The sequence below is a fragment of the Pseudophryne corroboree genome, chromosome 11 (genome assembly GCF_028390025.1).
Source record: "Pseudophryne corroboree isolate aPseCor3 chromosome 11, aPseCor3.hap2, whole genome shotgun sequence".
Lineage (NCBI taxonomy): Eukaryota > Metazoa > Chordata > Amphibia > Anura > Myobatrachidae > Pseudophryne > Pseudophryne corroboree.
The window spans coordinates 64,122,142-64,138,640 of record NC_086454.1 but is presented as its reverse complement, the minus strand read 5'-3'; the positions used below and the strand labels follow the sequence as shown (position 1 = coordinate 64,138,640).

The 16,499-nt window shown below is 34.6% G+C and overlaps 16 non-coding genes across 16 annotated transcripts; all 16 read right to left on the bottom strand.

Annotated features, from left to right (window-relative positions):
- Positions 1 to 410: 410 nt before the first annotated feature.
- TRNAS-GCU (transfer RNA serine (anticodon GCU)) lies at positions 411 to 492 on the bottom strand. Its single transcript has one exon. It is a non-coding gene; the product is annotated as a tRNA-Ser (tRNA).
- A 1,558-nt stretch (positions 493 to 2,050) lies between these two features.
- TRNAS-GCU (transfer RNA serine (anticodon GCU)) lies at positions 2,051 to 2,132 on the bottom strand. The gene has a single exon. It is a non-coding gene; the product is annotated as a tRNA-Ser (tRNA).
- Positions 2,133 to 2,899: 767 nt separating this feature from the next.
- Positions 2,900 to 2,981, bottom strand: TRNAS-GCU (transfer RNA serine (anticodon GCU)). The gene has a single exon. It is a non-coding gene; the product is annotated as a tRNA-Ser (tRNA).
- Positions 2,982 to 3,748: 767 nt separating this feature from the next.
- On the bottom strand, positions 3,749 to 3,830 carry TRNAS-GCU (transfer RNA serine (anticodon GCU)). Its single transcript has one exon. It is a non-coding gene; the product is annotated as a tRNA-Ser (tRNA).
- A 767-nt stretch (positions 3,831 to 4,597) lies between these two features.
- On the bottom strand, positions 4,598 to 4,679 carry TRNAS-GCU (transfer RNA serine (anticodon GCU)). Its single transcript has one exon. It is a non-coding gene; the product is annotated as a tRNA-Ser (tRNA).
- Positions 4,680 to 5,446: 767 nt separating this feature from the next.
- TRNAS-GCU (transfer RNA serine (anticodon GCU)) lies at positions 5,447 to 5,528 on the bottom strand. The gene has a single exon. It is a non-coding gene; the product is annotated as a tRNA-Ser (tRNA).
- Positions 5,529 to 6,276: 748 nt separating this feature from the next.
- On the bottom strand, positions 6,277 to 6,358 carry TRNAS-GCU (transfer RNA serine (anticodon GCU)). The gene has a single exon. It is a non-coding gene; the product is annotated as a tRNA-Ser (tRNA).
- Positions 6,359 to 7,916: 1,558 nt separating this feature from the next.
- TRNAS-GCU (transfer RNA serine (anticodon GCU)) lies at positions 7,917 to 7,998 on the bottom strand. The gene has a single exon. It is a non-coding gene; the product is annotated as a tRNA-Ser (tRNA).
- A 767-nt stretch (positions 7,999 to 8,765) lies between these two features.
- On the bottom strand, positions 8,766 to 8,847 carry TRNAS-GCU (transfer RNA serine (anticodon GCU)). Its single transcript has one exon. It is a non-coding gene; the product is annotated as a tRNA-Ser (tRNA).
- A 767-nt stretch (positions 8,848 to 9,614) lies between these two features.
- On the bottom strand, positions 9,615 to 9,696 carry TRNAS-GCU (transfer RNA serine (anticodon GCU)). The gene has a single exon. It is a non-coding gene; the product is annotated as a tRNA-Ser (tRNA).
- A 767-nt stretch (positions 9,697 to 10,463) lies between these two features.
- Positions 10,464 to 10,545, bottom strand: TRNAS-GCU (transfer RNA serine (anticodon GCU)). Its single transcript has one exon. It is a non-coding gene; the product is annotated as a tRNA-Ser (tRNA).
- Positions 10,546 to 11,312: 767 nt separating this feature from the next.
- On the bottom strand, positions 11,313 to 11,394 carry TRNAS-GCU (transfer RNA serine (anticodon GCU)). The gene has a single exon. It is a non-coding gene; the product is annotated as a tRNA-Ser (tRNA).
- A 766-nt stretch (positions 11,395 to 12,160) lies between these two features.
- Positions 12,161 to 12,242, bottom strand: TRNAS-GCU (transfer RNA serine (anticodon GCU)). Its single transcript has one exon. It is a non-coding gene; the product is annotated as a tRNA-Ser (tRNA).
- A 748-nt stretch (positions 12,243 to 12,990) lies between these two features.
- Positions 12,991 to 13,072, bottom strand: TRNAN-GUU (transfer RNA asparagine (anticodon GUU)). Its single transcript has one exon. It is a non-coding gene; the product is annotated as a tRNA-Asn (tRNA).
- Positions 13,073 to 13,820: 748 nt separating this feature from the next.
- TRNAS-GCU (transfer RNA serine (anticodon GCU)) lies at positions 13,821 to 13,902 on the bottom strand. The gene has a single exon. It is a non-coding gene; the product is annotated as a tRNA-Ser (tRNA).
- Positions 13,903 to 15,460: 1,558 nt separating this feature from the next.
- On the bottom strand, positions 15,461 to 15,542 carry TRNAS-GCU (transfer RNA serine (anticodon GCU)). The gene has a single exon. It is a non-coding gene; the product is annotated as a tRNA-Ser (tRNA).
- Positions 15,543 to 16,499: the final 957 nt, after the last annotated feature.

Genomic DNA, 16,499 nt, shown 5'->3' with positions numbered 1-16,499 from the left:
TCTCTGCAAATATTACAAACATCACCATTTAGAGTTTGCTGTCACTGTAATGTAAACAAGAAAATTATGCAGGAATAAGGTTTAACCTATATTAAGGGCGCTGCTGTAAAAATTTTTTAACTGCATCCCATATCAGTTTAACAAAGCCCAAGAAATGTCATAGACTTTAATTATCTAAACATAAATCATTTTAACCTATACTTGTGAGCTAATCCACCATCATGGGGAATAAAGCATTTGCAAAGTAAATTCTAGATAGTAGTATTGACATTGCATGTTCAAATATCAAGACACTTGCTCATGTTTACCATCTTAAAGTAGACTTCTTGATTTGACTTGTTTATTTTGGCCATTTGTGTGTCAGTAGCAGTATTTGTAAAAATGCCTCTTCTACCTAAAAAGTATTGTGACGACTAGGATGGGATTTGAACCCATGCGTGCAGAGCACAATGGATTAGCAGTCCATCGCCTTAACCACTCGGCCACCTCGTCTCACTGGTATGCAATATGGCAAACATTCCAACACCACTAGTTATACTTCAAAGTCAATTCTTTATGTTCTTGTTGATTGTGTCATTTTCACAATCACGAGCTTGATAGCAAGTCGACTTTCAACCATCCTTGGCTTTAGGAACATTTATTTAATTTTAACCGAAACTTGTGAACAAATCCACCATCACCCATCTCACAAACAAAAATGATTTTTTAATACTTCTGGCCAATAACATGACCTTCTCTGTAAAAGTAATGTATTAATTTTCACTAAATGTGTTCTATGCTTGTCTTTAAGGAAGTGACAGACTATGTTACATGAGTTACAGTAATTTCAAATCTCTGCAAATATTACAAACATTACCATTTAGAGTTTGCTGTCACTGTAATGTAAGCAAGAAAATTATGCAGGAATAAGGTTTAACCTATATTAAGGGCTCTGCTGTAAAAATTTTTTAACTGCATCCCATATCAGTTTAACAAAGCCCAAGAAATGTCATAGACTTTAATTATCTAAACATAAATCATTTTAACCTATACTTGTGAGCTAATCCACCATCATGGGGAATAAAGCATTTGCAAAATAAATTCTAGATAGTATTATTGACATTGCATGTTCAAATATCAAGACACTTGCTCATGTTTACCATCTTAAAGTAGACTTCTTGATTTGACTTGTTTATTTTGGCCATTTGTGTGTCAGTAGCAGTAATTGTAAAAATGCCTCTTCTACCTAAAAAGCATTGTGACGACGAGGATGAGCACAATGGATTAGCAGTCCATCGCCTTAACCACTCGGCCACCTCGTCTCACTGGTATGCACTCTGGCAAACTTTCCAACACCACTACTTATACTTCAAAGTCAATTCTTTATGTTCTTGTAGATTGTGTCATTTTCACAATCGCCAGCTTGATAGTAAGTCGACTTTCAACCATCCTTGGCTTTAGGAACATTTATTTAATTTTAACCGATACTTGTGATCAAATCCACCATCATCCACTTCACAAACAAAAATGATTTTTCATACTTCTGGCCAATAACATGACCTTCTCTGTAAAAGTAATGTATTAATTTTCACTAAATGTGTTCTATGCTTGTCTTTAATGAAGTGACAGACTATGTTACATGAGTTACAGTAATTTCAAATCTCTGCAAATATTACAAACATCACCATTTAGAGTTTGCTGTCACTGTAATGTAAACAAGAAAATTATGCAGGAATAAGGTTTACCCTATATTAAGGGCTCTGCTGTAAAAATGTTTTAACTGCATCCCATATCAGTTTAACAAAGCCCAAGAAATGTCATAGACTTTAAATTATCTAAACATAAATCATTTTAACCTATACTTGTGAGCTAATCCACCATCATGGGGGATAAAGCATTTGCAAAATAAATTCTAGATAGTATTATTGACATTGCATGTTCAAATATCAAGACACTTGCTCATGTTTACCATCTTAAAGTAGACTTCTTGATTTGACTTGTTTATTTTGGCCATTTGTGTGTCAGTAGCAGTATTTGTAAAAATGCCTCTTCTACCTAAAAAGCATTGTGACGACGAGGATGGGATTTGAACCCATGCGTGCAGAGCACAATGGATTAGCAGTCCATCGCCTTAACCACTCGGCCACCTCGTCTCACTGGTATGCTATCTGGCAAACATTCCAACACCACTAGTTATACTTCAAAGTCAATTCTTTATGTTCTTGTAGATTGTGTCATTTTCACAATCGCCAGCTTGATAGTAAGTCGACTTTCAACCATCCTTGGCTTTAGGAACATTTATTTAATTTTAACCAATACTTGTGAACAAATCCACCATCATCCACTTCACAAACAAAAATGATTTTTAATACTTCTGGCCAATAACATGACCTTCTCTGTAAAAGTAATGTATTAATTTTCACTAAATGTGTTCTATGCTTGTCTTTAATGAAGTGACAGACTATGTTACATGAGTTACAGTAATTTCAAATCTCTGCAAATATTACAAACATCACCATTTAGAGTTTGCTGTCACTGTAATGTAAACAAGAAAATTATGCAGGAATAAGGTTTAACCTATATTAAGGGCTCTGCTGTAAAACATTTTAACTGCACCCCATATCAGTTTAATAAAGCCCAAGAAATGTCATAGACTTTAATTATCTAAACATAAATTATTTTAACCTATACTTGTGAGTTTATCCACCATCATGGGGAAATAAAGCATTTGCCAAACAAATTCAAGATAGTAGTATTGACGATGCATGTTCAAATATCAAGACACTTGCTCATGTTTACCATCTTAAAATAGACTTCTTGATTTGACTTGTTTATTTTGGCCATTTTTGTGTCAGCTTCACTTGCTGGTTTATGAAGCAGTATTTGTAAAAATGCCTCTTCTACCTAAAAAGCATTGTGACGATGAGGATGGGATTTGAACCTATGCGTGCAGAGCACAATGGATTAGCAGTCCATCGCCTTAACCACTCGGCCACCTCGTCTCACTGGTATGCAGTCTAGCAAAATTTCCAACACCACTTGTTATACTTCAAAGTCAATTCTTTATGTTCTTGTAGATTGTGTCATTTTCACAATCATGAGCTAGATAGTAAGTCGACTTTCAACCATCCTTGGCTTTAGGAACATTTATTTAATTTTAACCAATACTTGTGAACAAATCCACCATCATCCACTTCACAAACAAAAATGATTTTTAATACTTCTGGCCAATAACATGACCTTCTCTGTAAAAGTAATGTATTAATTTTCACTAAATGTGTTCTATGCTTGTCTTTAATGAAGTGACAGACTATGTTACATGAGTTACAGTAATTTCAAATCTCTGCAAATATTACAAACATCACCATTTAGAGTTTGCTGTCACTGTAATGTAAACAAGAAAATTATGCAGGAATAAGGTTTAACCTATATTAAGGGCTCTGCTGTAAAACATTTTAACTGCACCCCATATCAGTTTAATAAAGCCCAAGAAATGTCATAGACTTTAATTATCTAAACATAAATTATTTTAACCTATACTTGTGAGTTTATCCACCATCATGGGGAAATAAAGCATTTGCCAAACAAATTCAAGATAGTAGTATTGACGATGCATGTTCAAATATCAAGACACTTGCTCATGTTTACCATCTTAAAGTAGACTTCTTGATTTGACTTGTTTATTTTGGCCATTTTTGTGTCAGCTTCACTTGCTGGTTTATGAAGCAGTATTTGTAAAAATGCCTCTTCTACCTAAAAAGCATTGTGACGATGAGGATGGGATTTGAACCTATGCGTGCAGAGCACAATGGATTAGCAGTCCATCGCCTTAACCACTCGGCCACCTCGTCTCACTGGTATGCAGTCTAGCAAAATTTCCAACACCACTTGTTATACTTCAAAGTCAATTCTTTATGTTCTTGTAGATTGTGTCATTTTCACAATCATGAGCTAGATAGTAAGTCGACTTTCAACCATCCTTGGCTTTAGGAACATTTATTTAATTTTAACCGATACTTGTGAACAAATCCACCATCATCCACCTCACAAACAAAAATGATTTTTAATACTTCTGGCCAATAACATGACCTTCTCTGTAAAAGTAATGTATTAATTTTCACTAAATGTGTTCTATGCTTGTCTTTAAGGAAGTGACAGACTATGTTACATGAGTTACAGTAATTTCAAATCTCTGCAAATATTACAAACATCACCATTTAGAGTTTGCTGTCACTGTAATGTAAACAAGAAAATTATGCAGGAATAAGGTTTAACCTATATTAAGGGCTCTGCTGTAAAAAAATAAAACTGCACCCCATATCAGTTTAATAAAGCCCAAGAAATGTCATAGACTTTAATTATCTAAACATAAATTATTTTAACCTACACTTGTGAGTTAATCCACCATCATGGGGAAATAAAGCATTTGCCAAGCAAATTCAAGATATTAGTATTGACAATGAATGTTCAAATATCAAGACACTTGCTCATGTTTGCCATCTTAAAGTAGACTTCTTGATTTGACTTGTTTATTTTGGCCATTTTTGTGTCAGCTTCACTTGCTGGTTTATGAAGCAGTATTTGTAAAAATGCCTCTTCTACCTAAAGAGCATTGTGACGACAAGGATGGGATTTGAACCCATACGTGCAGAGCACAATGGATTAGCAGTCCATCGCCTTAACCACTCAGCCACCTCTTCTCACTGGTATGCAGTCTGGCAAAATTTCCAACACCACTTGTTATACTTCAAAGTCAATTCTTTATGTTCTTGTAAATTGTGTCATTTTCACAATCACCAGCTTGATAGTAAGTCGACTTTCAACCATCCTTGGCTTTAGGAACATTTATTTAATTTTAACCGATACTTGTGAACAAATCCACCATCATCCACTTCACAAACAAAAATGATTTTTAATACTTCTGGCCAATAACATGACCTTCTCTGTAAAAGTAATGTATTAATTTTCACTAAATGTGTTCTATGCTTGTCTTTAATGAAGTGACAGACTATGTTACATGAGTTACAGTAATTTCAAATCTCTGCAAATATTACAAACATCACCATTTAGAGTTTGCTGTCACTGTAATGTAAACACGAAAATTATGCAGGAATAAGGTTTAACCTATATTAAGGGCTCTGCTGTAAAATTTTTTAACTGCACCCCATATCAGTTTAATAAAGCCCAAGAAATGTCATAGACTTTAATTGTCTAACATAAATTATTTTAACCTATACTTGTGAGTTAATCCACCATCATGGGGAAAAAAAAGCATTTGCCAAACAAATTCAAGATAGTAGTATTGACAATGCATGTTCAAATATCAAGACACTTGCTCATGTTTACCATCTTAAAGTAGACTTCTTGATTTGACTTGTTTATTTTGGCCATTTTTGTGTCAGCTTCACTTGCTGGTTTATGATGCAGTATTTGTAAAAATGCCTCTACTACCGAAAGAGCATTGTGACGACGAGGATGGGAATTGAACCCATTCAAGCAGAGCACAATGGATTAGCAGCCCATCACCTTAACCACTCGGCCACCGCGTCTCACTGGTATGCAATCTGGCAAACATTCCAACACCACTAGTTATACTTCAAAGTCAATTCTTTATGTTCTTGTAGATTGTGTCATTTTCACAATCGCCAGCTTGATAGTAAGTCGACTTTCAACCATCCTTGGCTTTAGGAACATTTATTTAATTTTAACCAATACTTGTGAACAAATCCACCATCATCCACTTCACAAACAAAAATGATTTTTAATACTTCTGGCCAATAACATGACCTTCTCTGTAAAAGTAATGTATTAATTTTCACTAAATGTGTTCTATGCTTGTCTTTAATGAAGTGACAGACTATGTTACATGAGTTACAGTAATTTCAAATCTCTGCAAATATTACAAACATCACCATTTAGAGTTTGCTGTCACTGTAATGTAAACAAGAAAATTATGCAGGAATAAGGTTTAACCTATATTAAGGGCGCTGCTGTAAAAATTTTTTAACTGCATCCCATATCAGTTTAACAAAGCCCAAGAAATGTCATAGACTTTAATTATCTAAACATAAATCATTTTAACCTATACTTGTGAGCTAATCCACCATCATGGGGAATAAAGCATTTGCAAAGTAAATTCTAGATAGTAGTATTGACATTGCATGTTCAAATATCAAGACACTTGCTCATGTTTACCATCTTAAAGTAGACTTCTTGATTTGACTTGTTTATTTTGGCCATTTGTGTGTCAGTAGCAGTATTTGTAAAAATGCCTCTTCTACCTAAAAAGTATTGTGACGACTAGGATGGGATTTGAACCCATGCGTGCAGAGCACAATGGATTAGCAGTCCATCGCCTTAACCACTCGGCCACCTCGTCTCACTGGTATGCAATATGGCAAACATTCCAACACCACTAGTTATACTTCAAAGTCAATTCTTTATGTTCTTGTTGATTGTGTCATTTTCACAATCACGAGCTTGATAGCAAGTCGACTTTCAACCATCCTTGGCTTTAGGAACATTTATTTAATTTTAACCGAAACTTGTGAACAAATCCACCATCACCCATCTCACAAACAAAAATGATTTTTTAATACTTCTGGCCAATAACATGACCTTCTCTGTAAAAGTAATGTATTAATTTTCACTAAATGTGTTCTATGCTTGTCTTTAAGGAAGTGACAGACTATGTTACATGAGTTACAGTAATTTCAAATCTCTGCAAATATTACAAACATCACCATTTAGAGTTTGCTGTCACTGTAATGTAAGCAAGAAAATTATGCAGGAATAAGGTTTAACCTATATTAAGGGCTCTGCTGTAAAAATTTTTTAACTGCATCCCATATCAGTTTAACAAAGCCCAAGAAATGTCATAGACTTTAATTATCTAAACATAAATCATTTTAACCTATACTTGTGAGCTAATCCACCATCATGGGGAATAAAGCATTTGCAAAATAAATTCTAGATAGTATTATTGACATTGCATGTTCAAATATCAAGACACTTGCTCATGTTTACCATCTTAAAGTAGACTTCTTGATTTGACTTGTTTATTTTGGCCATTTGTGTGTCAGTAGCAGTAATTGTAAAAATGCCTCTTCTACCTAAAAAGCATTGTGACGACGAGGATGAGCACAATGGATTAGCAGTCCATCGCCTTAACCACTCGGCCACCTCGTCTCACTGGTATGCACTCTGGCAAACTTTCCAACACCACTACTTATACTTCAAAGTCAATTCTTTATGTTCTTGTAGATTGTGTCATTTTCACAATCGCCAGCTTGATAGTAAGTCGACTTTCAACCATCCTTGGCTTTAGGAACATTTATTTAATTTTAACCGATACTTGTGATCAAATCCACCATCATCCACTTCACAAACAAAAATGATTTTTCATACTTCTGGCCAATAACATGACCTTCTCTGTAAAAGTAATGTATTAATTTTCACTAAATGTGTTCTATGCTTGTCTTTAATGAAGTGACAGACTATGTTACATGAGTTACAGTAATTTCAAATCTCTGCAAATATTACAAACATCACCATTTAGAGTTTGCTGTCACTGTAATGTAAACAAGAAAATTATGCAGGAATAAGGTTTACCCTATATTAAGGGCTCTGCTGTAAAAATGTTTTAACTGCATCCCATATCAGTTTAACAAAGCCCAAGAAATGTCATAGACTTTAAATTATCTAAACATAAATCATTTTAACCTATACTTGTGAGCTAATCCACCATCATGGGGGATAAAGCATTTGCAAAATAAATTCTAGATAGTATTATTGACATTGCATGTTCAAATATCAAGACACTTGCTCATGTTTACCATCTTAAAGTAGACTTCTTGATTTGACTTGTTTATTTTGGCCATTTGTGTGTCAGTAGCAGTATTTGTAAAAATGCCTCTTCTACCTAAAAAGCATTGTGACGACGAGGATGGGATTTGAACCCATGCGTGCAGAGCACAATGGATTAGCAGTCCATCGCCTTAACCACTCGGCCACCTCGTCTCACTGGTATGCTATTTGGCAAACATTCCAACACCACTAGTTATACTTCAAAGTCAATTCTTTATGTTCTTGTAGATTGTGTCATTTTCACAATCGCCAGCTTGATAGTAAGTCGACTTTCAACCATCCTTGGCTTTAGGAACATTTATTTAATTTTAACCAATACTTGTGAACAAATCCACCATCATCCACTTCACAAACAAAAATGATTTTTAATACTTCTGGCCAATAACATGACCTTCTCTGTAAAAGTAATGTATTAATTTTCACTAAATGTGTTCTATGCTTGTCTTTAATGAAGTGACAGACTATGTTACATGAGTTACAGTAATTTCAAATCTCTGCAAATATTACAAACATCACCATTTAGAGTTTGCTGTCACTGTAATGTAAACAAGAAAATTATGCAGGAATAAGGTTTAACCTATATTAAGGGCTCTGCTGTAAAACATTTTAACTGCACCCCATATCAGTTTAATAAAGCCCAAGAAATGTCATAGACTTTAATTATCTAAACATAAATTATTTTAACCTATACTTGTGAGTTTATCCACCATCATGGGGAAATAAAGCATTTGCCAAACAAATTCAAGATAGTAGTATTGACGATGCATGTTCAAATATCAAGACACTTGCTCATGTTTACCATCTTAAAATAGACTTCTTGATTTGACTTGTTTATTTTGGCCATTTTTGTGTCAGCTTCACTTGCTGGTTTATGAAGCAGTATTTGTAAAAATGCCTCTTCTACCTAAAAAGCATTGTGACGATGAGGATGGGATTTGAACCTATGCGTGCAGAGCACAATGGATTAGCAGTCCATCGCCTTAACCACTCGGCCACCTCGTCTCACTGGTATGCAGTCTAGCAAAATTTCCAACACCACTTGTTATACTTCAAAGTCAATTCTTTATGTTCTTGTAGATTGTGTCATTTTCACAATCATGAGCTAGATAGTAAGTCGACTTTCAACCATCCTTGGCTTTAGGAACATTTATTTAATTTTAACCAATACTTGTGAACAAATCCACCATCATCCACTTCACAAACAAAAATGATTTTTAATACTTCTGGCCAATAACATGACCTTCTCTGTAAAAGTAATGTATTAATTTTCACTAAATGTGTTCTATGCTTGTCTTTAATGAAGTGACAGACTATGTTACATGAGTTACAGTAATTTCAAATCTCTGCAAATATTACAAACATCACCATTTAGAGTTTGCTGTCACTGTAATGTAAACAAGAAAATTATGCAGGAATAAGGTTTAACCTATATTAAGGGCTCTGCTGTAAAACATTTTAACTGCACCCCATATCAGTTTAATAAAGCCCAAGAAATGTCATAGACTTTAATTATCTAAACATAAATTATTTTAACCTATACTTGTGAGTTTATCCACCATCATGGGGAAATAAAGCATTTGCCAAACAAATTCAAGATAGTAGTATTGACGATGCATGTTCAAATATCAAGACACTTGCTCATGTTTACCATCTTAAAGTAGACTTCTTGATTTGACTTGTTTATTTTGGCCATTTTTGTGTCAGCTTCACTTGCTGGTTTATGAAGCAGTATTTGTAAAAATGCCTCTTCTACCTAAAAAGCATTGTGACGATGAGGATGGGATTTGAACCTATGCGTGCAGAGCACAATGGATTAGCAGTCCATCGCCTTAACCACTCGGCCACCTCGTCTCACTGGTATGCAGTCTAGCAAAATTTCCAACACCACTTGTTATACTTCAAAGTCAATTCTTTATGTTCTTGTAGATTGTGTCATTTTCACAATCATGAGCTAGATAGTAAGTCGACTTTCAACCATCCTTGGCTTTAGGAACATTTATTTAATTTTAACCGATACTTGTGAACAAATCCACCATCATCCACCTCACAAACAAAAATGATTTTTAATACTTCTGGCCAATAACATGACCTTCTCTGTAAAAGTAATGTATTAATTTTCACTAAATGTGTTCTATGCTTGTCTTTAAGGAAGTGACAGACTATGTTACATGAGTTACAGTAATTTCAAATCTCTGCAAATATTACAAACATCACCATTTAGAGTTTGCTGTCACTGTAATGTAAACAAGAAAATTATGCAGGAATAAGGTTTAACCTATATTAAGGGCTCTGCTGTAAAAAAATAAAACTGCACCCCATATCAGTTTAATAAAGCCCAAGAAATGTCATAGACTTTAATTATCTAAACATAAATTATTTTAACCTACACTTGTGAGTTAATCCACCATCATGGGGAAATAAAGCATTTGCCAAGCAAATTCAAGATATTAGTATTGACAATGAATGTTCAAATATCAAGACACTTGCTCATGTTTGCCATCTTAAAGTAGACTTCTTGATTTGACTTGTTTATTTTGGCCATTTTTGTGTCAGCTTCACTTGCTGGTTTATGAAGCAGTATTTGTAAAAATGCCTCTTCTACCTAAAGAGCATTGTGACGACAAGGATGGGATTTGAACCCATACGTGCAGAGCACAATGGATTAGCAGTCCATCGCCTTAACCACTCAGCCACCTCTTCTCACTGGTATGCAGTCTGGCAAAATTTCCAACACCACTTGTTATACTTCAAAGTCAATTCTTTATGTTCTTGTAAATTGTGTCATTTTCACAATCACCAGCTTGATAGTAAGTCGACTTTCAACCATCCTTGGCTTTAGGAACATTTATTTAATTTTAACCGATACTTGTGAACAAATCCACCATCATCCACTTCACAAACAAAAATGATTTTTAATACTTCTGGCCAATAACATGACCTTCTCTGTAAAAGTAATGTATTAATTTTCACTAAATGTGTTCTATGCTTGTCTTTAATGAAGTGACAGACTATGTTACATGAGTTACAGTAATTTCAAATCTCTGCAAATATTACAAACATCACCATTTAGAGTTTGCTGTCACTGTAATGTAAACACGAAAATTATGCAGGAATAAGGTTTAACCTATATTAAGGGCTCTGCTGTAAAAATTTTTAACTGCACCCCATATCAGTTTAATAAAGCCCAAGAAATGTCATAGACTTTAATTGTCTAACATAAATTATTTTAACCTATACTTGTGAGTTAATCCACCATCATGGGGAAAAAAAAGCATTTGCCAAACAAATTCAAGATAGTAGTATTGACAATGCATGTTCAAATATCAAGACACTTGCTCATGTTTACCATCTTAAAGTAGACTTCTTGATTTGACTTGTTTATTTTGGCCATTTTTGTGTCAGCTTCACTTGCTGGTTTATGATGCAGTATTTGTAAAAATGCCTCTACTACCGAAAGAGCATTGTGACGACGAGGATGGGAATTGAACCCATTCAGGCAGAGCACAATGGATTAGCAGCCCATCACCTTAACCACTCGGCTACCTCGTCTCACTGGTATGCAATCTGGCAAACTTTCCAACACCACTTGTTATACTTCAAAGTCAATTCTTTATGTTCTTGTAGATTGTGTCATTTTCACAATCACGAGCTTGATAGCAAGTCGACTTTCAACCATCCTTGGCTTTAGGAACATTTATTTAATTTTAACCGAAACTTGTGAACAAATCCACCATCACCCACCTCACAAACAAAAATGATTTTTAATACTTCTGGCCAATAACATGACCTTCTCTGTAAAAGTAATGTATTAATTTTCACTAAATGTGTTCTATGCTTGTCTTTAATGAGGTGACAGACTATGTTACATGAGTTACAGTAATTTCAAATCTCAGCAAATATTACAAACATCACCATTTAGAGTTTGCTGTCACTGTAATGTAAACAAGAAAATTATGCAGGAATAAGGTTTAACCTATATTAAGGGCTCTGCTGTAAAAAATTTTAACTGCACCCCATATCAGTTTAATAAAGCCCAAGAAATGTCATAGACTTTAATTATCTAACATAAATTATTTTAACCTATACTTGTGAGTTAATACACCATCATGGGGAAATAAAGCATTTGCCAAACAAATTCAAGATAGTAGTATTGACAATGCATGTTCAAATATTAAGACACTTGCTCATGTTTACCATCTTAAAGTAGACTTCTTGATTTGACTTGTTTATTTTGGCCATTTTTGTGTCAGCTTCACTTGCTGGTTTATGATGCAGTATTTGTAAAAATGCCTCTTCTACCGAAAGAGCATTGTGACGACGAGGATGGGATTTGAACCCATGCATGCAGAGCACAATGGTTTAGCAGCCCATCGCCTTAACCACTCGGCCACCTCGTCTCACTGGTATGCAATCTGGCAAACTTTCCAACACCACTTGTTATACTTCAAAGTCAATTCTTTATGTTCTTGTAGATTGTGTCATTTTCACAATCACGAGCTTGATAGCAAGTCGACTTTCAACCATCCTTGGCTTTAGGAACATTTATTTAATTTTAACCGAAACTTGTGAACAAATCCACCATCACCCACCTCACAAACAAAAATTATTTTTTATACTTCTGGCCAATAACATGACCTTTTCTGTAAAAGTAATGTATTAATTTTCACTAAATGTGTTCTATGCGTGTCTTTAATGAGGTGACAGACTATGTTACATGAGTTACAGTAATTTCAAATCTCAGCAAATATTACAAACATCACCATTTAGAGTTTGCTGTCACTGTAATGTAAACAAGAAAATTATGCAGGAATAAGGTTTAACTTATATTAAGGGCTCTGCTGTAAAAAATTTTTAACTGCATCCCATATCAGTTTAAGAAAGCCCAAGAAATGTCATAGACTTTAATTATCTAAACATAAATCATTTTAACCTATACTTGTGAGCTAATCCACCATCATGGGGAATAAAGCATTTGCAAAATAAATTCTAGGTAGTAGTATTGACATTGCATGTTCAAATATCAAGACACTTGCTCATGTTTACCATCTTAAAGTAGACTTCTTGATTTGACTTGTTTATTTTGGCCATTTGTGTGTCAGTAGCAGTATTTGTAAAAATGCCTCTTCTACCTAAAAAGTATTGTGACGACTAGGATGGGATTTGAACCCATGCGTGCTGAGCACAATGGATTAACAGTCCATCGCCTTAACCACTCGGCCACCTCGTCTCACTGGTATGCAATTTGGCAAACATTCCAACACCACTAGTTATACTTCAAAGTCAATTCTTTATGTTCTTGTAGATTGTGTCATTTTCACAATCACGAGCTTGATAGCAAGTCGACTTTCAACCATCCTTGGCTTTAGGAACATTTATTTAATTTTAACCGAAACTTGTGAACAAATCCACCATCACCCACCTCACAAACAAAAATGATTTTTAATACTTCTGGCCAATAACATGACCTTCTCTGTAAAAGTAATGTATTAATTTTCACTAAATGTGTTCTATGCTTGTCTTTAATGAGGTGACAGACTATGTTACATGAGTTACAGTAATTTCAAATCTCAGCAAATATTACAAACATCACCATTTAGAGTTTGCTGTCACTGTAATGTAAACAAGAAAATTATGCAGGAATAAGGTTTAACCTATATTAAGGGCTCTGCTGTAAATTTTTTTTAACTGCATCCCATATCAGTTTAACAAAGCCCAAGAAATGTCATAGACTTTAATTATCTAAACATAAATCATTTTAACCTATACTTGTGAGCTAATCCACCATCATGGGGAATAAAGCATTTGCAAAATAAATTCTAGATAGTAGTATTGACATTGCATGTTCAAATACCAAGACACTTGCTCATGTTTACCATCTTAAAGTAGACTTCTTGATTTGACTTGTTTATTTTGGCCATTTGTGTCTCAGTAGCAGTATTTGTAAAAATGCCTCTTCTACCTAAAAAGTATTGTGACGACAAGGATTGGATTTGAACCCATGCGTGCTGAGCACAATGGATTAGCAGCCCATCGCCTTAACCACTCGGCCACCTCGTCTCACTGGTATGCAACCTAGCAAACTTTCCAACACCACTTGTAATACTTCAAAGTCAATTCTTTATGTTCTTGCAGATTGTGTCATTTTCACAATCACGAGCTTGATAGCAAGTCGACTTTCAACCATCCTTGGCTTTAGGAACATTTATTTAATTTTAACCAAAACTTGTGAACAAATCCACCATCACCCACCTCACAAACAAAAATGATTTTTAATACTTCTGGCCAATAACATGACCTTCTCTGTAAAAGTAATGTATTAATTTTCACTAAATGTGTTCTATGCTTGTCTTTAATGAAGTGACAGACTATGTTACATGAGTTACAGTAATTTCAAATCTCTGCAAATATTACAAACATCACCATTTAGAGTTTGCTGTCACTGTAATGTAAACAAGAAAATTATGCAGGAATAAGGTTTAACCTATATTAAGGGCTCTGCTGTAAATTTTTTTTAACTGCATCCCATATCAGTTTAACAAAGCCCAAGAAATGTCATAGACTTTAATTATCTAAACATAAATCATTTTAACCTATACTTGTGAGCTAATCCACCATCATGGGGAATAAAGCATTTGCAAAATAAATTCTAGATAGTATTATTGACATTGCATGTTCAAATATCAAGACACTTGCTCATGTTTACCATCTTAAAGTAGACTTCTTGATTTGACTTGTTTATTTTGGCCATTTGTGTGTCAGTAGCAGTATTTGTAAAAATGCCTCTTCTACCTAAAAAGCATTGTGACGATGAGGATGAGCACAATGGATTAGCAGTCCATCGCCTTAACCACTCGGCCACCTCGTCTCACTGGTATGCACTCTGGCAAACTTTCCAACACCACTACTTATACTTCAAAGTCAATTCTTTATGTTCTTGTAGATTGTGTCATTTTCACAATCGCCAGCTTGATAGTAAGTCGACTTTCAACCATCCTTGGCTTTAGGAACATTTATTTAATTTTAACCGATACTTGTGATCAAATCCACCATCATCCACTTCACAAACAAAAATGATTTTTCATACTTCTGGCCAATAACATGACCTTCTCTGTAAAAGTAATGTATTAATTTTCACTAAAATGTGTTCTATGCTTGTCTTTAATGAAGTGACAGACTATGTTACATGAGTTACAGTAATTTCAAATCTCTGCAAATATTACAAACATCACCATTTAGAGTTTGCTGTCACTGTAATGTAAACAAGAAAATTATGCAGGAATAAGGTTTACCCTATATTAAGGGCTCTGCTGTAAAAATGTTTTAACTGCATCCCATATCAGTTTAACAAAGCCCAAGAAATGTCATAGACTTTAAATTATCTAAACATAAATCATTTTAACCTATACTTGTGAGCTAATCTACCATCATGGGGAATAAAGCATTTGCAAAATAAATTCTAGGTAGTAGTATTGACATTGCATGTTCAAATACCAAGACACTTGCTCATGTTTACCATCTTAAAGTAGACTTCTTGATTTGACTTGTTTATTTTGGCCATTTGTGTGTCAGTAGCAGTATTTGTAAAAATGCCTCTTCTACCTAAAAAGTATTGTGACGACAAGGATGGGATTTGAACCCATGCGTGCTGAGCACAATGGATTAGCAGCCCATCGCCTTAACCACTCGGCCACCTCGTCTCACTGGTATGCAACCTAGCAAACTTTCCAACACCACTTGTAATACTTCAAAGTCAATTCTTTATGTTCTTGTAGATTGTGTCATTTTCACAATCGCCAGCTTGATAGCAAGTCGACTTTCAACCATCCTTGGCTTTAGGAACATTTATTTAATTTTAACCGATACTTGTGATCAAATCCACCATCATCCACTTCACAAACAAAAATGATTTTTAATACTTCTGGCCAATAACATGACCTTCTCTGTAAAAGTAATGAATTAATTTTCACTAAATGTGTTCTATGCTTGTCTTTAATGAAGTGACAGACTATGTTACATGAGTTACAGTAATTTCAAATCTCTGCAAATATTACAAACATCACCATTTAGAGTTTGCTGTCACTGTAATGTAAACAAGAAAATTATGCAGGAATAAGGTTTACCCTATATTAAGGGCTCTGCTGTAAAAATGTTTTAACTGCATCCCATATCAGTTTAACAAAGCCCAAGAAATGTCATAGACTTTAAATTATCTAAACATAAATTATTTTAACCTATACTTGTGAGCTAATCCACCATCATGGGGGATAAAGCATTTGCAAAATAAATTCTAGATAGTAGTATTGACATTGCATGTTCAAATATCAAGACACTTGCTCATGTTTACCATCTTAAAGTAGACTTCTTGATTTGACTTGTTTATTTTGGCCATTTGTGTGTCAGTAGCAGTATTTGTAAAAATGCCTCTTCTACCTAAAAAGCATTGGGATGGGATTTGAACCCATGCGTGCAGAGCACAATGGATTAGCAGTCCATCGGCCTTAACCACTCGGCCACCTCGTCTCACTCGAATGCAATCTGGCAAACATTCCATCACCACTAGTTATACTTCAAAGTCAATTCTTTATGTTCTTGTAGATTGTGTCATTTTCACAATCACGAGCTTGATAGCAAGTCGACTTTCAACCATCCTTGGC